This window comes from Temnothorax americanus, unplaced genomic scaffold (assembly GCF_048541705.1).
Source record: "Temnothorax americanus isolate GAGA-0224 unplaced genomic scaffold, ASM4854170v1 Scaffold7, whole genome shotgun sequence".
Classification (NCBI taxonomy): domain Eukaryota; kingdom Metazoa; phylum Arthropoda; class Insecta; order Hymenoptera; family Formicidae; genus Temnothorax; species Temnothorax americanus.
Genome location: NW_027509792.1, coordinates 2617381 through 2637053, shown reverse-complemented (window position 1 = coordinate 2637053; position 19673 = coordinate 2617381). Strand labels below are relative to the sequence as shown.

General features: G+C 40.3%; 2 protein-coding genes and 1 long non-coding RNA gene across 7 annotated transcripts in view; 2 read left to right on the top strand and 1 right to left on the bottom strand.

Annotated features, from left to right (window-relative positions):
* Positions 1–19673, top strand: part of LOC143906334 (cytochrome c oxidase assembly factor 5) — a 91279-nt gene that overhangs the window by 5161 nt on the left and 66445 nt on the right. The gene's annotated exons all lie outside the window — the stretch shown is intronic.
* Positions 1–19673, bottom strand: part of Sano (CABIT domain-containing protein serrano) — a 128623-nt gene that overhangs the window by 74050 nt on the left and 34900 nt on the right. For all 5 annotated transcript variants that reach the window (XM_077422347.1, XM_077422349.1, XM_077422346.1 and 2 more), the window contains exon 2: positions 12705–12755. The gene's annotated coding sequence lies outside the window, so the exon portion shown is untranslated. The remainder of the gene's footprint in view (positions 1–12704; positions 12756–19673) is intronic.
* LOC143906232 (uncharacterized) lies at positions 9862–11134 on the top strand. Its single transcript, XR_013259468.1, has 3 exons — positions 9862–10498; positions 10808–10968; positions 11048–11134. It is a non-coding gene; the product is annotated as an uncharacterized LOC143906232 (long non-coding RNA).

Below are 19673 nucleotides of genomic sequence, written 5' to 3'. Positions count from 1 at the left end.
CGTCCCCGGCGTGGTTTCGCTCACCCGCTGATTTCACGGCAAGTAATTTAATTAGTCGGAAGAATACTGTTTCGCATCATTCCCGGAATCTAGCCCGCGAGCGCCGGCCTGCAATTAGTTGATTTCTTTTTGTAGACGACCACCATAGCGTCACTGGCGTGAAGATCGTCAGATAATTCGGTCCCTCGAGGCGGAGAACACTCCGATATGTTATCCGATAACGACACAAATGAGGAAATGTTTAAGTGAGTAACAGACAATAATTTTTGTAGGCCTATCTTCTCGAATCTTCTCGCCACATTTTGACGACGTATGCACACATACAAAAATATAAATGTACATTCATATCCCTGTAGCTTGATTGAAACGTGTTGAAGATTTCAATGATTAATAAGAAACTGAAACGTGTATGACGTGAAAAAAATATAATGCATAATTAATAACGGCGTACTCTTACGTGAGATGACGCGCCTACGATAAGTAAACGGTTAACGATCAGGAGTCATCGATCTATAAACGTCGAAGGCTGCGTTGTCGGCTTAGACCTTCTCCCGAAGCAATCTCCTTTACGCGGGGCCATTGACGTGTCCCGTTACTCTCGGTAATAATTATGTTGCCTAACAATAATTAGCCGTGCCTATCAAGCGCTCATTTGTCAGAGTAAATATGCGGTCGATATTCGGGTTACGGTGTTTTAATACTATACTGCTGGGGTGGCACTCGTCAAGATACGTGCATGCGGGTAATAAACGAAGTCACAAATATACGGTGTGGCTCGGCTAAATGCCGCATGGCTGTTATCGCGTATTACTGGAAGGATTAAAAAAAAGCACGTGCGGAGAAGAGGTAAGGAGCGGCGTAATGTCATTCGACGTAGCGGTACATAGGTTTCTCGTAATACCGGACAATTTTTGCGAACGCTGTCGAACGCGGATACGCGTAACGTACTTGAAACGAAATGTTATAATAGCTCGAACCATTAAAGTAGACATACATATATTAATCTGCATTCAGGTTAATATATGTCTGCAAGCGTTGTACAAAGAATCTCTTAAGTATCTAAATTTGAGCTACTCAAATATCAAACATTATTATATGTATTATATACAGCCTTGGCCAAAATTATTAAGCATTCTATTGAAATAAAGCTTTTTTCTTTTGAAATATTTATTTTTAAAAGAAATAAAAAATAAACGCATAAACACGTTCATAATAACGCTCTAGTAAATAATTTTTAAACAATAGAAATATTTCCTGGTATTAGATTCAGTACAGCGTAATGATTATAGGAGTGCCTAATAATTTCGGTTCGGCCAAAGCTGTATATATAAGATGAGATAAAGCACACATGTACAAAATCTATAGGATCAAAGAAATACTACCGAAAATGTTCCGCGTGATCACGGCCGAGTAACCGTACATCAAGCGTGTAGGAAGGCTCATAGAGGCAATGCAAAGGCGAGACAGAAAAGGTGAAAGGGGAGGAAGGCACGTACGTCGGAGCGACTGCATCGACGCCACTGAAACGTTCGTCGTCACGGTGACCTTTTAAGGTGCCGAAGGGTACCAACCTTTCCCCCTGGCAGCCATACAGCGTCGGCAAAGAGCATTCTGAGACGATAAGAGAAGGCCCATCGCGTAACAATGCCGGTAGCTGTCGTTTCGCGCTCGCGCACGGTTCGCCGCCGCATCTCCTCTCGGTAATGGGAGGGATTCTGTTTCCTGTCGAGGCAACAGATCGCGCATACTAAACCCCGTCGAAGCTACCGTTAGCATCTGTAGTAACTCGCCAGACAAACAGGCCTTTTCCTAGAGAGCTCTGTCTAAGGTTCATTCTGACCCACACATATATCTCGGAGCACTACGGTGCACGGTGTCAGTGATGGAACCTGGGTTTTTCTCCCCGCGAACGAACACACTTAGCTTCACGTATGACAGGCGCCAGAGCGGCAGACTAAGCTATATTTACAGGCAATAAGTATAGTCCCATAGCGCATATACTTTTGATTTACCTTACAACGCGGACTTTTAGATATATCCCAATTCGTCAAGCATCTGCTAACGGCTCTTTTCTTATCTTTTGATGACTGCACGTGCATCTTATACTTAAAGAAAAATTTATCACTGACACTTTTATTTATTATTGATCTCAAAATTAATTGAGATTATTACGAAAATTGGAAAAAGAGAAGCACATCCTGTAGTTCTCCTGAATTCTTAATACTTAAACGTATTGTTAATTTTATGAATAAAACTAATATGATCAGTACAATACCAGAGAAGCGTGGGAGCAATATTTTCAATCTGTAAATCAAACTCGAATTCGCTCTACACAGTATGGATTTTCTAAGATACGCAACCTTCATATACCTTCCTTCAACGTTCTCTTTCCTTCCTCGAACGAGCCGCTTCCATTACGTCTGATTTCTTGCCGCAGAGCTTGATTCACGAGTCTTCCGGTGCAAATTACATTCGAGATTGCATATCGACCGTTTAACCCGGCTAATTGCGCTAAACCGAATTTTAACTACGTTAAATGCAAACGCATCGCGGACGGGAACACGACGTCTACTATTAGATAATTCACGTAGATACTTTTATCTTGCAGTTGCGTCAGAAGTACAATGGCATGAGATCGTTACTCCAGCGTAGCGTTAAACGTTAATTCAACAATTAGATTATATTGGTATCGCGCATATATCCTATAGTAATCAAATATCTTGATAATCAAGTAAAAGGCTGTATTAACAAATGCTCATAAGTTATGCTACTTTTAGCGGTGTTCATATGTTTGGACTCTAGAAGGTAAAAGCGAGTCGTCTAAAAAAAAAGCTAGTTGCATTTATCAAATTACAGTCGGAAGCGTCACGAGCGCGTAAGGTGATCAAAAAAGATCGCGGTGTTATGTTCGCAGTATATCTCAGCCCTTCGAGCCATTGTGTCGGCGAGATTACGTGGAATCTATCGTGTGTTATACGGAGCGGCTGAATAGATAGATAAATGGATACCGTATAGGAATAGCCGGAGTCTGGGACTACTAAGGGGGTACACTACTGGCTCGGTTGAACAATAGGGGCTCCTCACTATAATCGGAAGTAAGTCTTGTTAGCGTAATGCGTAACTGTACATAGTGAACAGCTAATTTCGCATTATATCCCATTACGTATCGACGGATTAAGGTCTTGGGGATCTCGTCGTAGATCTTCCTCCGTTTTCCTTTACTAGGAAATCCGCTACTTTTAGACATTCTATTAATCGGCTGATTATACGATTCGTTAACAATATTCATGTGAATATCAACGATATTTAAATGTACCGCATCGTAAACTTCTTCCACGTGTCAATAATATTTAAAATTGTTTTTTACATAAATTAAGATTCAATCTTTATATTTTATCCGACTAAAGTTATGTGTGCATGTATAAGAAATTTTTTCAAATAAACTAATAATTGTAATTGCGATACCTTTTTCAGAGAGATATGTTACAGTTTAAACTATTCAATTATAATGATGTGCTTTGACGATATAAACAGAAGTTACGCGTGTGATACTTTCTCCAAACTGTATGCAACTTGTTATTAAGATGCTGAAACCGCGCTTAGATCGAAAATGCATCGCGTGACACTTCTCACACGTTTCGCGACGATAAATTCTTGCAAGGCGTGTGTTAACACGGTAGAAGTAATTTCGCACAGAAATGTCGGGGCGAAGGTCGGAGAGCGACTTGCAATATTTATCTCGACATAAATTGCTGAACGGTTTACATGCAGGCTCGTCATAAATATCGTGATGCGTATCTTGATACGCCCGCTCGTAACCACAGTGGAACACAGTAGCCGCGAAAGCAATAATGGTCGTTTGTAATATTAGGAAGAAAACAGACGAGACACTTAAAACGCGTGAATCATATCGCGGAAGCGACCTCAAATAAGTTATGAATGAAAAATAACAGCCGTATTACTGTACTTTAGATTGTTTATGCAGAATTAAGACTTCTTACCATGAATTTTTTGGTAAAATAAATATTATAACGGCATATTTTTAAAATATCTTTTTATTCCGGGTGATTCTGATCTAAAATTAATGCAATCTTTACATTTCTTATTTTTTTATAAATAAATGTATACAATTAAATATAAAGATAATGTATTAAGAAAAAAACAAAATATTGGTTTTTAAATATATAATACATTTACAAAGATGTGCATGTTACACGCCTATTTGAAGTTTTATGATCTTCTGATTAAATGCGTCGCGAAAAACATATCCGCAAGTGCATCTCGGCACAGTCGTGCGTCTCGCGGAGCAGTCCTGGCATTTAAATGTTAGCTCTACCTGCCCAATGGTATTTTACCATAGTGTACGAGAGGCCTCATCACGCGCCGTTCGCCGTCGTTCTGTTCAATTTCGAAAGTTAAATGTCAATGAGCAAGCGTGCCTAGGCCTACACGTTTCAAGCTGCACCCGGCTACATGTTTAAAACAATAAATCTCTTTTCTGAAGGAATAAAAAACCTATGCAGACATCGCTGTCCTTCTCGATGCACTTCTGCATAGCACGTATTGGGCATTTTTGTAAAAAAATATATGAACAGATCATTGGAAAATTCATAATCATTGCATATACTCCTAATTTAATATATTTCTAATTTAATAATACTTATTTAAATGTCATCTTTATTGCACGTATGTTTCATTCATTCTTGTTGTTTCAAGAGTTAAAAAAGTAATAAGGAGAATAAACGAATAAACGCAAGATGAGTAAACAAATAACGTTTCTGTTGCATTTGAAAACAAGTTTTCTACGTTTTAAACTCCGACTCCACGAGATCGAGGTTCGAAAGTTTGGAGCCACTCCAAATACCAGGTCAAGTTCATCATACCTAAGTAGGTCCATTAAATCGTCATCCAAGCGTGGCAGCAATATTATTTCTAGGAAAGGTTTGTCCCGTTTTCATTAAATCGTGACACGCTTCGTGATTCGCTTCGTCGATAGTCGAGGAAAGCAATGGAGATTTCTTATCGTCCCTTTTACCATATCCGTTTCGTTTGAGTTACGTAAACTCATAGAAAAGTAAGCAGCCTTTGAAGAACACGTTAACAACCGTGTCACACTCGAACGACGATATATCTCCTTAGAGCAATGGTTTTTATTTTTCATATTTATACGTAACGTATCTGCTAAAGTAATATGAAGTACATATATAATACATCAATTTAAAAAAAAATGTTACATATTATTACAATATTATACTATTATTTTCAACTTAATAATTATTATAAAATAAAAGATAAAAATCAGTATAATATAAATTTAATTTAGCAAATATTTTAAACGAAAAAAATATGCCTATATTAATTACCATAAAGTCATTAAATTACGACAATTAATTATCGAAAAATATTGCGGTATCGCGTTTCTCTCCTATGTCACGGATTATCTGATTAATCCTACCTCATTACGCGTCACGCAAAAATGACGTTACCATAATTATCCTCCGTCCATCAGTCTCGGTAAGAGAGAGGAAGAGAGAGAGAGACAGAAACTAGTTACGACGAGAAAGATGGGTCATCGACCAGTGGCGCGTATCAAACGGCAATAAAAAAGCAGCTCGTCGTGGTCCGTTCGAAAGCACGCGCGCGTCTCTAACGGATGAGCGTCCTGTATAAGTTGTCCCGACTTAAGGACAAACGTACTACTCCGGGTAAGGTCACCCGGGGCTTCGCTCGATGCAGCGCGTACATTTCCGCGTTCACGCCGACCGGCCGACGCGGTGCGGCGCGGCACGGCGCGGCACGGCACGGCGCGGCGCCGCTCGGCTCGGCTCGGCGCGGCCAGTCACTGAGAGAACGTCGCCAGGTCGTATAGGTCGAATATTCGATAGGCGAACGCCTGGTTAACGGTACACCACCTCGCCGGGTGCCTCCCCGAGGTTTTGACAATCCACGTCGTAGGCAATCGTGCCTGCAGCGCATGGCATACCGCGCGCTCCTGCCGTGGATTCGCACCGTCTCGCGGACGATCGGACGGCAACCGAGAAGAAACGGGACAGAGAAAGAGAATGAGAAGAAGAGAAAGAAGGGGAAAGAAAGTGAAGGAGTGAAAAAGAGAAAGAAAGGGAGAAAGAGAGAGCAGCACGATGAGAGATAAGGTGGGCGGCGGATGCTGTGAAGAAGAGATGAAGAGAGGATGGGGAGAGTCCGATTCGAGGGAGGCGCGAGCAATCGGCATATATCCGAGGACTCGGACGAGAGAGACGTGTGCATCGAGAATTCAAATAAATCGCTAATCGAGGGTATTTATCCTTTCGCGTCAGTGATGCACGTGTACGCGGTGCCGTGTACGCGGTAACCTCTGCCGTATGTGCGTGTCCGTCATTTCCCTCTGCACCGCGAAGCCGCGGTTCGTCATCGCAAGTGGTATTTTCATCGACATTATACGGGTGTACCTTTGACCACTGGCGAGCGTGGGGAACGTTACTCGCGAAAAGAGATTGTCATGTGAATCGATCGATCGTAATTTCCGTAAGTCGCATCTGCACAGCGGTATTCACGAAATAATCCTTTCTTAAATAACTTCTTTGCATCGAAATATATCTTATCAATACCGTTAATTCTTGTTAAAAATACTGGATGAAGCAATAAAATCACGAAATTACCACATTCTAGGATACTTTGCAAGTAAAAGAAATACAACTCTATATTTTTGGCATGCCGTTCTCGAGCGATGGAGACTTGTGCATTCTACTTGCTAAACGACGCATTCGCATCACATAGATCCACGTGATTCACGTGCATTCGCGCGGTGAATAAGATGCAGCGGGACCTACCGGTCACGAAATAAATTTATCTTTTCAAAGATACACGTGGAATCCCGACAATTTTACTCGAACGTATCTCTGTCCACAAGGACTGCGGCTTTTTCATTGCGCCTTCGTATTTCCGCATAGTTCGTCTTTGAATTATCTATCTTCTTTCTAATCAAAAGAAATTAATACATCAGACAACAATGTAAATAACTTACTCGGAGATTTAAGCTTACAAAAAGATTTGCCAAGGGGATTTGCTCATTCGCGATAACATAAAAATTCACAAAAAATTAAAAAATGCTCAAAAATAAAATTAAGCTTTCCAATGCCGTAATCTTTTTACGATTTCTTTTTAGATGCTTAACGTTCTCTAGACTTTTCTAACCGAAGATTGAGTGATAAAAAACGCAATTCGTCGGATTCGCGAAAATTTAAAAAAGCCGCACCGCAGATGCGAGATCTTCTTTTTTCAAACGAGACGGCAGCTTACTCGCGCACGTGCCTGTGTGGTTATCGAGAAGGAAAGGGACCGGAGAAGAAAGAAGAAGCGGATACGAGCAGGTAAAAATGAAAAAGTCACTGATGCCATGCGAGCGACGTGACCTCTCGTCGGTGACCCCGGACGAACCGGCCAGCGACGACGAGGAAAGGGGAATGCCAGACCCCAGGCTACATTCACAGTTCGCCGAAAAAGGCATCGCACACAACCGGCACACCGATTGTGCCGATCGGTCAACAGACGTACGTAGCTCGTCCGAGAACTCGTCTTTTCCTGATTGCAGACAGGCGGAAGAATCGCCGACTGATTCGATGCCGCGAATGAAATTCGTCATGGGATCCTCGTATTTGACGTTTCCCCTGTGATCTAATCAGTTTATTTACGGTATACAATACTACAACTTGATTAATTTGACTGATAAAGAAATAATGATTTTTTTTAAATGAAAATTAAATAAGTATATAATATTAATCTATTAAATAAAATAAATACATTTTTAATATTGGTTTCCTGTCTCTCTCAAGTTAAATTAACTCAATAGAAAAGTTAAAGACATTAATCAAACTGTAATAATAATTTAAAAAAAATGCATGGGTGTGCATAATGTTCTCGAAGAAAGAAAATAAACGCGTAAATGCTCACTTGAATTCAATATAAAATATTTTGAAATTTAAAATCTTCAACTATATTCGAAATATTAAATTTTTTAAATTGATGATTCGACGTTTACGACAATATTATTTTGCAAGCGCAATTTGTTCCCATGTTCTATCGGACGCAATAGGTTTCGTGGCACAAATCGATTTGTCGATTCGTGCCGTTCCCTCATCAGAGAAAACGGTCGAACCAGTGAGTTAATATCATTCGACAATTGGCAACTAGCAACAGCCATTAAACGGTCAGCGAAACTGAAAATGATAAGGTCCGGAGGGACTGTCAGCCACTTGGCCATTCCACGCGCGTCCGTTAGTTTCCCTCAACGACTTTCCTAACTTCCTAACTTCCTATTTACTTTCTTAACTCATAACTCGTATACTTGCCTGTTCGGACAAATTCCAGTTTTTAAGGCTCGACGCTAAGCGCTTTTCGTACGAGCGTAAAGCGCATAATGGTGACTTACAATTAATAAAACACTGTCATTTAACACATCGTCATGTGCAGGAATTATTATCATGAGACTGTTCGCGTTAATATAAAAATATAAATGTGTAATATTAATTGAAAAGTTGTTTAGGTATATAAGAATATCCTTTTCTTATAACTTAACTCCAAAATACGAAAAAAAAAATTAAAATTGCACCAAAGTACTTCGTGTCTCTCAATCTGTAGAAAAACATAATGCCCCATTAAATTTTGATAAAAATTATTTTATTTTTAAATACAAATATTTAATTTTTTTTCTACGGAGAATTTATCTGTCCGTTTGTCTAAATAGTAAATGTATCTATTATGGAAAATTTCGTTAAATTTCTGCATAATTGTTTGTTTCCGCGCCCTAGATTTCGCTAAGAAATACATCAAAGAGAAAACGAAGAGAGAAAGCAAGTCACTGGCTCGTTATTTAAGCTTCAATTTGAACTTTAAAGCGATCGCGGCGGCTGGCTGGGTCGCGGGAAAAAGTCGCCTCTCGATCGGCATCGTCTAATAATCGATACATTAATCGGCGACCCGGGCGAGCCTTGAATTACCCGCGAACTTTCTGGATATACCGCGGGTTTCTGTAACCGGTATATCCTTCCACTCACCGTGTTTAAACCGAGTGCCTGTCAGTGTTACCTGCCATTCAGACAAATTCCGACCATTATAAGCGTCGAACGTTGTGTTGCAGTTATACGAACCCGCTCCTAAAGCCGCGGCTCCTAGCCGAAGAATATGATGTTCGACCGTGAATTGACCCTTACGGTACCTCCAACGTCAATGGTTTAATTACGATAGAGTCATTTCTTAGTGGCGATTTTTTTTTGCAAACGATACATTCCACCCCCCTCTTAAAGGTCAAAGTTGTATTTAAAGGACGATGGACCGCTTGGTACTCGCGTACACACGGAGGCACCACACACATACACGAATTACCGATCATTCCATCGTTAACAATCCAGCTAATTAGATGATTAGAATCTTAACTGTGTAGATGATGGATATGGATTAACCGCTTTCTTAACGATTAACTGCTTCTTCTAACGTGAAACGCTTAAAATGGTTCACGTTAGACTTCACGGTCACGATAGACCTTAACAATATACGTCAGCGTAAAATCTCGTAGGAAAAAATTGTAAAAATGAGAAATGCCTGAATTCAGGCATCTACAATATTTAGGAATTACAACAATTCGCATATATGCGAATAACGTTATCATATAAAACTTGTTACTATTGCAAGCTAATTATTGTTATAATTATAATAAGCATTGAGTTTGCTCAGTAAGTTTTGATTAAATTAAAGACTAAACATATAATTTTACGTTAGCAATCTATGCTACACAGACAGCTTATTTTTTAAACTATAGATTTTAACTTATTTTTGTGCAACGCTACGTGAGAATCGCTTTTTGCGAGGTTGATCCTAATTTCTGCCGACGTTGCCTCGCCTGTGATCCCCCTATATCCTCTTCTATCCCACCTATCTCAGTCTCTATAACCAACCCGAGTCACTAACTCTACCGACTGTCAGTGTACCTGCCGGCCAGACAAATTCCGACCATTAAGCGTTCGAATGTCGTCGTCATCGTCGTCGTCGTTGTCGTCGTCGTCGTCGTCGTCGTGGCTGTGAACCCGCTCCGAGGCCCCCGTGTGCCACGACTTCGCCGAGGGAATATAATGGTGGACCGTGGATTGACCCTTGCGGTACTCCCACCATCACCAAGGCAAGGCACCGCCATCACCTACGCCACACGAAGCACCGTGCCGACGACACCGACTCGCACGACCACCGACTCGCCTGGCGAAGTCGAGAGAGACGCGCGCAACGCCTATGTAGTTTACTTCGAGGCCCGAGCTATACGTGCCGGGGTCATATTCTCATCGGCGATGCATGGCCGCCGGTACGGTCGACGGGAACAGTCGGCCAGCCGGCTGGCCCCGGAGGAGCGCGCGTCACGAGGAAAAAAATATCTGGCACACGGGTCAGCCGCGATTTTCAACGCTCGTAGTCCACGCCCGCCTTCGCGCGCAAGAAAAGTCCCGGAAACCCGGTAAGTCGAATGATCTGAATGCAACCTGCGTGATGAAAAGATACACCGTACTACCTTTCCTTTTATCGTATTTTTTTTATCGATACTTTTTACGTATGCAAAGAAATCTTTAAACTCGACTTGAATTGTTCTTAAAGAGTAAATAAATCCGAACAATAAATAAATAAATATAATCTGAGCATATTCAAAGTCTCAGCTTATATAGTTTCAATACTTCATTATGATAAATTTATGTATAAATGGGGACAAAAGCTTTCACACAAGTTATCCAATAAATGAGTTTTTGCTTTGTATTCCTTTTTTCTTTAGATGAATGAGTATGCTGCGATGGACCAAGTATGACTACAACATTGTGCTTTATCGATAGATCACAACCGGTATAAGTAACCTTGTCGAACTTAAAAGAAGGCCATGGGCGAAGGTTACGATGATCGCACGAATGACATTACAAACTCACCGAGAGGCGGATGGTCGGTTTCTATTTTTAAATATTATATTCTCAGATACACAATCAGATTTTACCATTTAACGTTAAATAATTTATTGCAGTATACAAGCGAAGAGGAAGATCAATTTTGACGAGAGTTTCTTCTTATATCGCGCTTAGTCATTTAACCTAACCGACGTAAAAAAAATATGCGAAATAAAAAACTTTTGATAAATGTTGATGTGCGTCAAGGTATCATTTATCCTTTCACATTGTGCTACGATCTACTCCAATCATCAACAATGAATAAGAATCTATGATTACACACATGTACCTTTTCCAATAATAACTTTATAAACTGTCTGCGCTCTATAGTCGCGTTTAAAGAGGGGAAACGCCATTCGATTGGAAATTCTTCACGATCCATTAATTCCGGAAGTAACGGGCCACTTTCCATAACGCTATAACACTTTAACCTATCGTTTCTTGGATAGGTATAACTTCTTTCTACAGAAATACGTTTACGTCTTCGAATAGCGTCACTATGTAGTTAATAATGTTAAATGCATAACAATAAAATGGATGCACTATATTCTATAAAAGATCATTTCGTCGGCATTAATGCATCTTGTAGGTGCATTATGAAACATATTATTTTTCATACCTTGAGACAAACATTCCATTAACACTTTGAGTGCCAAAGCTGATTTCAGCATTAAACTTAATAAATCTAATATCATTTTTATTTTATTTTTATATTTTATATTTTATATTTTTATATTTTATATTGCTTTTTTTAATGTCTTAAAAATATTGATATATTATTTCTTTAATCTTTAGTACAATATTTTTTTTTTATTCTAGATTGGTAAATAAAACCGTTATTCACAAATAGAACTTTGCGGAAATTTACGCGTCACCCAAATACGGGCGACATAGCACTCAAAGTGTTAAAAGTTTTAATGTAATTATACACACAGAAGAATAATCATTCTACAGCCAAGAAAAGCACTTATACTCATTTTATTTTACTTCTTTTAAGTAAGTTTTCTTTTAACCAAGAATATTTTCTTACAAATAGTTTTCAAATATCTTGACACAAGTCAAAAATATTGTTTTGAGTAAATGTAATTCTTAAATGACTTTATGGTAGATTTGCGGATATACAAGCTTACCATTTACTTAATTCGCAAATCTACCATAAAGTCACTGTAAGAATTACGTTTACTCAAAACAATATTCTTGACTTGTGTCAAGATATTTGAAAACTATCAGTAAGAAAATATTCTTGATTGAAAAAAAACTTACTTAAAAGAAGTAAAATAAAATGAGTAAGTGCTGGTCTTGGCTGTAAAATGATTATTTTTCTGTGCGTAGTCTAACTTTTTAAAATTTTTAATAATTTTGTATGAACTTGAAGCAAATAAAAATAGAACAAGTATCACACACAATTTTTATACGTAATTTTTTAAGACAATATACAATTTTAGATATTTCTCTTTACAAAATAGTAACAATTACGTAATCAGGCTTTGCGGTATTTTTATAAATTTCTCTTGTATTTCTTAAAAAGAAAAAGAATTGAAACTTATACATTTACGTATTTTGCTTACAGTTCATACGTGTAACGATTGTTACGCTTTCAAGGAAATAAATAGCAAGAATTAATCGATTCGAGACGATCTAATCTAACAAGAAAAAGAAAGAGAAAAGATTGAAGTGGCGTTAATCGAGCATATGACTCGATAAAAAATACTTGTAAGTAACGGTTTGACTCACTGATAATGTTGCCGCTCCTTTTCCGTGACTTGGTCCGAATTTCTTCAGCTTCTGAAAAATATAACAAAAAAATGTAATACAATCTCTTAACTTTATCTTAATAATAAGAATTTTTTATATCCTAATATTATACTTCCAAATATATTCATGTAAAAATATATATTCGATTCTTCATCAATTATAAATATATAAAAATGTGAGGCGAGTCGATAAGCGTTTCGATAAGTTATAATTAAATAAAGACAGGTATATGTCTTGCTTATTAAAATAAAAGGTAGATATTTAAATATTTCCCGTTTGTTACACATAGTCTAATTAATATTACATTTATAAAAAATCATTAAAATCATATTTTTTAGTGGATTAATTCATAATATTCCCCACAGTCTTGCGTGTCACGTTTTCCAGTAAATACCGTTCCCTGCCAGGAGTTTGCGCATAAAACCGCGTACTTTCTCGCACGTTATCGTCCCTGCATTACTAAGACGCTTTTGACAAAGATTGATTGTGGACTAGCAGCTTTTCTTCCGGATTAAGTTAGATCAGAGAGTATAAGTATGATATATGCCATCGAGCAACCTCGCGGACTCGCGTAGATACACGAGAATCGAATGACTCTCAGTTTGGCGGCAAATTGACCGACAATAACGCAACATGCTCATCGTCGAGTATCGTTAACGAGCCGTTTACCTGTTATGCCTTAATTTATCCAACGGCAGTCTGGTTGGTCACGACGATCAATCGTCGGAACTAAGTTTCTGCTTCGTTCGCGCTCTAGGAAGATCGTTAAACTGTCGTGTTCGTTCACGCAAGGCGACGTAATAATTTTAAGCCGCGCTACGCCACTCAAAACCACTTTTAATGCCTAACCGCGATCGTCTCTTGCGCGAAGTCATATAACTCATCACAACACGCCGCCTTAATGCCGCTTGCAATATAAATGTGTCAAAGTTTGAAGAAATATCGCGCGCAACCAGCCGTCTAAAGATTTTACGGAGAAACTCTATAAAATTCAAATTAGACATTTCATCACGTTGGATCGTTCAGAGGTTATTACTTCTTTAAATGCTGATATCGTCCTGAAATCTAGAAAAGTGTGATCTTTTCGTGGACGAGACTGCAGGAAAGTGCCGTCACGAATGCGCATAGGAAAAACTAGGAGCGCGATCGCGTTTCGCACGATTCTCCTGGAAACTAGGCTGGCTCGTGGAATCTGGATCGAGAGTGTGTTCAGCGAATCGACCGTGTTATCGGTGCATTATCCTGCCACATCGCGTGGCGAACGCGCCAACGTGGTTACGCCGGCCGGCGGTGTATACACCCACATAGCATAGCATGCGCGTGCGTACGTCGATATGGTTTCAGTTACCTAATCGCGTTGGTGTTGCACTGTGTCGACGGTTTCTTACGGTGCCCTCCCTCGCCAGAGACACGAGACGGGACCAACGATGCGTGAACGCAAAACTTTACTCGTTCCATTACATTTTCTACTCGGTTAATCCGGTATCAGGCCCGCCGGCGGACTCCTAGTCGCGCGTAGCCCAGAGTTTCTCAATCTCCGTCTCGCGCTAACACATTCCTGGCCTCGGATTTTTGCGAGACCGAGACAATAATGCCTAAGTAGAGGCATATAAAATCGTTTGTACTATCTATATGCCCTGGCAAGAAGCCGCGGGCTACAGTAATCGCGGAAAATACAGTGGTCGAAACGCCCGGCTGAAAATCACTGATATACGTATAGCATATAAGACATACAAGATGGTTTTCGATAAGCCTGTTTTATCAACAGGCTTCGATCGCCTATCTTATTTATTTTCCGGATAGATATCGTCCCACGCAATATTTTTCAAAATATAATCCATACGAATCTTTTTCAACTTATTTAAACGTCTCGGAAAATTTTTTGAAATGCGTCTCTTCCGACAAGTCCATCATTTAGATGTTACAGCGTTTATTTTGCTAGAAGGAAAGGCGATCGGCTCAGGGATACTCTGTATACGTAACGTTCGGAGCTTGGACGCATGCGGTAGCCTACGAGCGTATAACTACGAGCACAGTAGTTACACTTAACCGTACAGAACTCGACACAGTTGTACACGTGTGTACGTAAGTTGCATGTAAGCCTCATGTAGAGAGGAAAGCCCTCCGCGCGCGAGCTAACGACGGCGAACGTGTTCGCATATTAGTATGAGAAGGCGGACACGTGGTCAGGTCGCAATTTGTCCGAGTCTTTATAAATGCGCGTTTCTATCCGCGCGCGCGAAGCGTTTCACCTTGAATTTTAGAGCTTATCCGCCGGTATATTGTACAGAGATAAAAACGAGAGCACCTTTCTTTCTAATACGACTTTCGCGTGAATACAATTGTTTTCTTTGCTATCATAAATGTAAAAGTTACGATGTTCTATAATGTGATAATAATATACCAAAATTAGATTCTTTAATAATCTTAGAATTAATTACCTTTTCTAATTTCTCTCTATGAGACTGATGTGTATCATTCCAATTTAAATCTCATTGTCTACATTCATGCAGATATTCCACATATTACACAAAAATGAAATCCGCAAAATTTAAAAAATTGTGACTTTTATAACTGATTCGACACGAAACTCTAAGCAATTCTAAACTCATGTTATTCCACATTATTGCATGTTCCTTAAGTATCGATAAGTTATAAACGTAAGTATAATTAATCATTTTCTAACCTTTCGATGCACCTATGAAATCGGAATATGATTACCACGTTGTTGAATACGCGAAACGCTTTGCCCGGTACGCGATCTTTGTCTTTGCGCCCTCATCTTGCACCATGATCTTGCATCCGCTTATCGCAGTGCATTTCATCTGGCAACAGGACTTTATAAATGCTTATATAAATCAACAACGCTCACAATTAATATCGCGGACTATGCCGCGGCGAATAAAAAATCGAGCTGGTCTAGACGCCAGCGTGGCATTACTCCGCTCCGCATTGTAGAACGATTTATTGGAATATACATCTCACGAAGCGTGACACCTACGCTGTAAATTAACGCCATCCGCAATTAATATCGGCCCTTAAAAACGATAGGCGGAGAAAAAAGATCCATCAGACTCCCCCCGCTCAACGATGCACTAATGCCCTCGTCGTCTCGCGCGGCGATCTTATCTCGAGTTCCTCGCGAAAATCTTTATCGCGGAACAATTTATGCGTCTACCAATTACGCACGATGCGCGTTATGCATGCGGCAAATTAACGCTGATCACAATTAACCTTGGGCGTTAAAAATAAGATGATGCGCTAATCGCGTAAACATCGAGTCGTCAGAGATCTAGTCTATTTATAATTAGCATGTAATAATGGAGAATATGATTTTGAAAAAACGACTGGTACTATACCGACTTGTACTTTTCTTTTTCTTGTTCAAAAGATATTCGGAAAATATTCGCGCGCCAATATTTATGTTAACCAAAAAGAATAATTTCCAGTTTTGATAAGGAATGTTATCACCCACACTTAAAAACGCCCACCAACGAACTGCGTTATAAATTAGGGATGCGGGCAGGAAAAAAAGCTCGATCTTGGCTGGCGTCAGAAGACCGCGATCGCCAGATGAAGAAGGGAGGAAGTTTAAATTCCGTAGGCGCTGTATATTACGCACGCGTTTATAGGAACAGGAGAGTGGAGCAACATGACTTATAACCGAGTTACTCGCCACCGGTGATTTCCCATTATACGACCCGGTATCCGAGTCATCCTGCCCCCCCTCGAAAGGATTAAAGGTATCTCGAATGAGGTTGGGGCACACTACTTGCAACATTGAGGCTGCGTCGTATCGTATCTGCGTCCGCGTACGATTCTCATTGCGTGGCCAGCAATAAATATGCTGATTAAGCGGCAACGCGGGGTCGGTTAATTTGCAGTATATCAGTATCCAACAGCGCATTTTAATTGACCGTGAAGCATTATTGCGGGGGATAATCCACGCGGCGCGGCTTTTCAATAATGATCGCGCTGCTGACAATCGACAAAATAGAAAAAGAGGACAGGGAAGAGGGAAGATAGCTAAAAGAGACAGCGAATTTTGGAATTAAAAGTCTCTTATTAGCGCCGCATTTAGCGGCCATTGCACTTTCACCGAAACAGTTTTTACGAAAGGACGGTAATTACGGTTTTTCAGTGATTTTTATGCATAATTTTTTCACAAATACACTTTTCCATTAAAATTAACAAAGCGTCGATCTTTTATTTTATTTTTGCTATCATTACCACAAGCCTTATAAAATCGAAGAGGAGACGACACGTAACGCGAAATCAGTGTTACATAAACTATTTATCATTGCAGATTTCATTGCAAAATCGCTAAAAGGCCTACAGTCGCTACAAAAGTCGCGACGTCGATTCTTTATTGCAATCTTGGAGTAAAAAACGTAGCTTGAACCCAGTTGCGAGCGCGAGATTCCTCTTCATATGGTACGTCTGGCCGATCATAATTGCGAAAAATATCCTACATTCAAAAAGTAAAAGAATAAGGAGCGCTCAAATCTATCGGTATAAAAGATTTCCCTCGAGACTAAACTGACATTATTCCATGCTATGAATCTTCTTGTCATCAAATCGACGCCACGTCGAGAGAAAACTTTATCAAGATCCACGGACGATTCCGAGAGTTTCTATCGCGAAAGTTTCAGCAAAATATCATCCGCGGGCGTTACCGCACCTTTTACTCTCGCGAAAGTAAACTATTCGTTTTTTCGCGAAGCCCAAGACCGAGCAGTTTCCGTGTCGATCCGCGAAGTCTAAACTCACGAACCGCATTAGGAACCGACCGGATCAGTCAGGCACAGGTAATCTCGCCGTTGCTCAACTTGTCTCGCAAGAGCATAACCTTTGGAGAGACGAACCGACCGACGCGACGGGGCGAAGCATAAAAAGAGAAAGGGAAAAAAATCCGGCACGAAGAGGGAAAGAAGGTACGAATGCGCGCTCGTTCTCGTCTACCTAGAGACGCGGCGCGGCGTGGCACAGGCAGGCATAAGGCAGGCAACGAACTCGCAATTATCGTCGCGGATATATTCCCGCGTTATCCTTGCCGAGCCGCGCAGTCGTAACTTCGCGCCTGCACTCGCCCGCCGCGCGAGCGCACAGATACGAGTTATGACGTTTTCTGCAGCGGCACTAAAGATTGCACCGCGCGCATCGCCTCGCCCCTTTTCTCCTCGTCTGTCCGCCCGACCGCCCTCACGCGCCCTTTAAAGGGCCCTTATCGCCCGGCAAAATCGGGCGACTATCCACGGACTATCGTCCCGGGTGTTTACGAGTCGGCGAGGCCCGCCGCGACGTGTCCGCCGATACCGCGACTCGACACGCTGGTAATTGCCACGGCGGAATTGCCACCAGCATCAACGGCACCGAGCAATCTTCCTCCTCTGCCGCTCTCTTAGACCGCGTGCACCGTCGCCGGCGAGCGATAAGCGACGAGCCGACGAGTTGCGAGCGGTGAGATGGGTGGGCGCCCTTATAACTAATGAGTATTGCTTATAAGTATAATTTAATCATCATTAGACATCTATAAGTTATCGTGCGAGATATTGATAAATAATTTTATGAACTTTGAACGTGCGTAATTCAGTGAGTCTACGTACGTCGGCGATAAAGAATCACAAGCCATCATTTCTGAAAATCGGAGAGCATTGGTAACTTTAGGGCTGCGTTCCAAAATGCACTCTAGTTGACTAAAATGCTATAGTGTACGTGACGTAAACTATAGATTTTAGTTACCCAGAGTGAATTTTGGAACGCAACCCAGGTATTCGAAAAAGATTTTAAATGGGAGGGAAGACAATCTTCGCTAATTCAAGGCCTATGTTTTATTTGGAACATTAACGTGATTCTACTGGTCCAACAGTGGCCGTTTTTCTGGAGAGCTCACATTTTCTCAGTATAGCGACAAATGATGGTCGTCGGAGAACGCGCCCGAAATAAAATCTCGCAGAACCGATTTGTTCGAAGTGGGTTACAGAGGGACCCATTTATGCTGCTAGTCCAATACACGAAATTAACCTTCCGTCTGCCGTGAAATGAAAAAGCAATCGTATTCGCCGATGGAATTCATCGTCCAGAAGAACTTGTTATTTCAAACACTCTTACACATCTGCAAGTCCATATCTAACGAACCCTATCAAAGAAGAACATCTCGCGAATAAATTTCAGATTGATAAACGATGTTTTCTACATAGAATACACGAAATCAATTCTTCGTAAACATTAAACATGTTTATTCCCCGACGATCGTGCCAATTTTATTTTTTACTTTGCGCTTTTTTCGTATCAAATACTGTAATACAATAATATAAAAACTGTCGAATTTGTTTGTATAAATATATATTTCTTGAAATTATACGAAATTTGGTAGAACTTAAGAATGAGCAAAGATACATACCTACTAGCCGTAGCTATAGAGATTAAACCGTGCCTTATATTCAACTAAATTTTTTGCCTCATTATAAGTTGACATTATAAGCAACAAAAAAGCTGCTTTAAACATTAATACCTCAAATAATTTAATGAACACTTTAAATACATGATAAAGAAAGTAGATCTTCTCAAGTCAAATCTAGATATTAATTTGTTAAAATAATATCTCAATGCTGACTAAGCATTTCAATGATTCACTGCAGGAAGGACTGAAATAGTAAAATGTATAATAAGATACTAGGAAACGGTGTTCCTCAAGATATTTCCAATATTTCAGGAGTTACAAAGTATCCCACGTAATGACGCGACATGTGTCCCATCCATTTCAACAGATTCTTGCGTTACAACACTGAGCTCGCGAAATATCTACGCTGTCGTGTACCGTTTTATTCGCGCGAGGTAAAGTCACTCGCGCGTGTTTAAATAGCGCTAATTTAACGCGCGCGCGTGTGGCAATGACTCCGAAGGGAGTTAACAGCACGAAATTCCGCGAGCTAAATATCTTCCGTC